Source organism: Fulmarus glacialis, unplaced genomic scaffold (assembly GCF_000690835.1).
Source record: "Fulmarus glacialis isolate BGI_N327 unplaced genomic scaffold, ASM69083v1 scaffold35005, whole genome shotgun sequence".
NCBI classification, from domain to species: domain Eukaryota; kingdom Metazoa; phylum Chordata; class Aves; order Procellariiformes; family Procellariidae; genus Fulmarus; species Fulmarus glacialis.
In genome coordinates this window covers 28,374-32,726 of record NW_009214236.1, presented here as the reverse complement: position 1 = coordinate 32,726, position 4,353 = coordinate 28,374, and the positions used below count along the sequence as shown (strand labels likewise).

The 4,353-nt window shown below is 40.2% G+C and overlaps 1 protein-coding gene across 1 annotated transcript in view; it reads left to right on the top strand.

Annotated features, from left to right (window-relative positions):
- Positions 1-2,885: 2,885 nt before the first annotated feature.
- HDX (highly divergent homeobox) overlaps positions 2,886-4,353 on the top strand; it is a gene marked incomplete at its 3' end in the record, with an annotated part of 27,713 nt that continues 26,245 nt past the window's right edge. Inside the window, exon 1 of the mRNA XM_009578491.1 lies at positions 2,886-3,028. The remainder of the gene's footprint in view (positions 3,029-4,353) is intronic.

The following is a 4,353-nucleotide window of genomic DNA, read 5'->3' as shown; positions in this document are numbered from 1 at the left end:
GGACACCCACGCATGAGTGGGGCAGGAGATGGCCAGCAGTAGGGGACTGGCACGGAACAGCTCAAACCTTGTTTCCCCTCAGGACTTCCACCTCTCAGAGGCTATATTGGCCCTGTTCCGGTGCCGAACGCAGCTGGTCGTGGTGGCAGTTGAACAGGGTGTCCTGCTGCTGCCAGATTCTAGCCCTGAAGTATTTGGAAGGGGATGATGAGGAAGAAGTGCTCCGGCTGTGCAGCCTGTGGCGTTCTGCAGGGATGATGGTGCCAGGGGAGGTCTTGCCTCTGGAGGTGCTTGTGTTGCACGTAGGCTTGCCCCACTCCGGGGAATAACAAGCAATCCCCAACCCTGTCCTCCTGCATTCTGTTAGCCTAGAGCTTCTGATGTTATAGGTAAGATCATACGTAACTAAGCAAAAGCAGTTCTGTATCCTCTGAACTGGAGTCTTGAAGCAGCTCAAATCTTCAGAGTAAAACTGAGTTTTAGTGTTCCTTTCTTTTTTTCTGACATAGATCTTACAAACGCTTGTGTACATGCTTAGTGTAAAACGTGGCTAATCCAGTTGAAGTCAGAAGTCTCATTTGCATGAATAAAGTGGGATGGGATGCATAAACCTGCAGACTTATGGTCATAGGTTACGATGTTATTAAGTTGCTGAGAGCTGTCTAATTTGTCCCTAATAAAGGGCTGAATTTTATAGGTAGAACTGTAATACAATATTACAAATGCTGTACTTAGTGAAGAGGGAAGCAGTTGTGCTGCGAGTCATGGGTATTTAGAAGTAGTTTTATGAGCTGGGCTGTATATTACACTTACTCAACCGTAAGCATAATCTACTGCACTTTCAGTTGTGTAGTTGTAACTGTTTTGGCCTGTGTAGGAACGAGGCAGTAACCTACAAATTCAGGTTATTAAACATGGTTGCTTGATATACATCCAGTATCTCCACACATGGTGTGTAAGTTGGGGGTGGGTTGGTTGGTTGTTTTCTTTCCATTTGGGGTGTGCAAAAAACTGTGAGCTTTTGGCAGACATGGAAAGTGAATTAGGTGATTGCTGATGCAGTTCAGGTTTCTAAAGCTGTAGTAATAGTGTCACTGCTGCAGTCTTCTTTTATGTATGTATATAGTAGCTTTCTTATTATAGTTGCGGTTTCGTCTCAGATTTATATTGGCGCCAACTCTTGTTATCTTGTACCGCTGGAGATCTGTGGAGGGAAAGAAAAAAAGAAAGAAATTGAGGAGTGTGCTGATTTTCTTATTGTACCTGTTATGGATAGACAGACTAAAACAGTAATAGGCTTACAGGCTTTTATAAGATGACTTTTCTCCAAACAAATGCTTGTTTGGTGCTGAGGTTAAAAAAAAACCTCAGAAACTGCTTGTTCCCTTTTATCACTATGTGTTAATCCCTGACAGTTTTATAGTGTTATATACCATAAAGATTTTTACACTTAGTTACTTTGTGGTGGCTTGTACTCTGAGTGAATTTTTTTTTTTAATTAATTTCACATCCAAGACTGGTTTCTGTTACTGTTTGAAATGAGAGGAGTATCATTAAGTTTTTATCTCCCATTTTTCAAATTAATTAGTATTAATGAAGTATTCTATAAAGACTTACCTTGTAAGTAAGTTTACTTGGTTCAACAATCTTAATATTTAGAGACTTTTTGACACTAAGACTGTAATGCTGTACACTGTAGGCAGTCTTTAGACCACAGACATTTTTTTTCCTTCTTATGCTGCTTCTTTTTTTTCTTTTTTTTTCCCCTCCAGTAGTCAGTGCAGAACAGCTAAGTAACTTTTGAATATATTTTTCTTTTTAACCAGGAGATCATTGATACAGGATTATTCCCATTTTCTTATAGTTGCTCACTCTTTTGTGGTACTCCTTGACACCGAGTTGTTTTCATTAGTTTCTGAAAATACATCTCTGGGTTTTACCAGGTCTCCCTGGAGAGATTCATAATTTTGGATGTTGAATAAAGTAACTAGAGTGGAAGGACTAGGCATTTGCAGCAAACTGTGTGGGATAATTGTTACATTAAGTAGCTGTTTCATGAAGCAAGTGCACTACTACTTCAGAAGCAAACTCGGCTTTAGTTCTTTCATGTTCTCCCCTCTCCACTTGTGCTCGCTGTTGCCACAGAAAGGGAAGGAAGGTGGATACTGTGGCAAAAGTTGCTCAAGCAGCTAAAGAAGTCTAAAGAAGTTCAGCCGTAAGAATAGCCTTAATCTCATCTGACGAGGAGCCTATGTGACAGGTCACAGTGTGTTAGTAGGATTGTCCTTCGTGAGGCTCCTATTCAGCAGTCTTGGAGAAACTGAAGGGCATGGAGTTCCTGTCTTTCTTGTTACCACTTACCAGCCTTAGATCTCTCACGTGTCCCTGGTGCCTGATTTAGCACTTGTTATGTTTTTGTCTCCTGAACCACCGCACACAGCGAAGGGATTCTTCTGCCACTATGATAAATTTTTTTAATTAGTATTCAGTTTAGAAAGGGAATGAGGAACAACATCTTTATCTTGATGGGTTTACAGAGGGTTGAGGAGTGGGAGCGCACCGAAGTGGAAAGTTGAATGATGTTAGTAGGCCTAGGACACATAGCAGGGGTGAAGGAAGTACTTACAGGAAACCTGCTTTTTCATTTGTCATAAATTATTCTCTGCACTGCCACAGAGACAGCAACATACTTGGCCAAAGCTGCCTTATTTTATTAGCAGAATAGGCAGGTGTTGAATCTCTAAAAATACTGCTTTGCCACCCCTGTCTTTTATTGAAGTGAAAAAAAAGACTTAGGTTCATGGAATTTCAGTTTGCATATTACTTTGCCTGAATTTAATACATTTCACAGAGTTCTTTTCTGTAACAAAATCTCTTTTCAGTGCCAATGTGTTGCCAACCAGCTGAACACCTGGCTTCCCAAAAGCTCAAATGCATGTTTTCTAAGCGTGGCAAGTCAAGATTAAAATGAAAGTATGATAAAAATCCATGTGGATTTCTAACTTGGAGTCTGAGGTTCAAGACAAAGGTGAGAAATCCTGAAGAAACTGGAGTGCTTCGTAGGTACACAAATTGGGAAAAGGAGTTTATTTCCTTTGAAGTTACTGTGATCGTTCTGAATAATACGGAGTCCACTGTGAAGGCGTATGAGCTGCTGATTCCCTTGATACTAATGCGGCTACCTTACTGCTCAGTAATGTCAGCACTTTGTAAGTTATATCTAGTTTGTATATATTTCCACTCGCTGTCAGGGATCTCCCATATTAGAGAAAATGAAAGAATTAATATCTTGTTTTGTATAACCTGTTTATCATCAGTTTTCATAGTTAGCTTCTCAAAAAAAAAAAAACAAACCCCAAACCCAGTGTAATCCTTTGACGAATCTAGTATTAATGTGTATCAATCTAGTCTCAGAGACGGTAACATTGTGCTCTCACAGATGTTTGAATGCTCGATGTACTTAGTGCAGATAAATTGCTAGGTCTGACAGGTGTGGAAAGTGAGCAAAACTTGTTACCTATGAAGATGGGATATGCAGAGTCAGCGCTTCATGGATAAATGTGATGGCTTTGGACTTTGTGGCTTTCTAGTGGAGCTTCCAAACATTCAGTAACTGGTTTATTCAACACAGGGTACTAGTTTAAATATTCTAAGTACTTAAGAACTGCTGATAGCAAACTGATTTCCGTCTGGACTTTACAGCTGACATACTGTCAGTGGGCTTTTAACCTGCAAGAGAAGGCATATTGCCAAATGTCCTACACACTAGTGTGAAATCAGTATGCCAGTTATTGCTTTGTCCTATGGTATTGAGATTGAATGCTTGGAGATTGCTATTAGTAGTAGAAACGTAGTAATAATCTTGTGATCTTTTATACCTAGTTAGAAATTATTACGTAGGCAGTTCAAAAGCAAAAAAACCTTATGATTCTTAATTTCCTTTCTCTTGTTCCGTGTAATCTAAGATCTTCACGCGAGGCCGTATTTCCTGCCCAGCAATGACCAGGACACGTGTCGTGTGAGGTTGTGCTACATCTGCAACCCAAATAGCAAAACCCACCCTGCAGCTTCTGGGGCGGGATGGGTTTTTTGGGGCTTTAGTCCAGGCATTAGTGCTGTACGTTGAGGTTATCTATCGCTTCTGCGCTTAATAACCACTTGAGGTTATCTATCGCTTCTGCGCTTAATGTCTACTTGTTAATAACCATGTTATACCAAGCAACTGTAGCGTAGTTCAAAGTATTATGGGATGTAATAGAATGGCTTGTTGTAGTGGACCTGTGGATCCAGTGGTTTGGTTAGTTTGCTTTGAGTTTAATATTTTGAGTAGAATTTGACCCAAGTTTTCTGTTG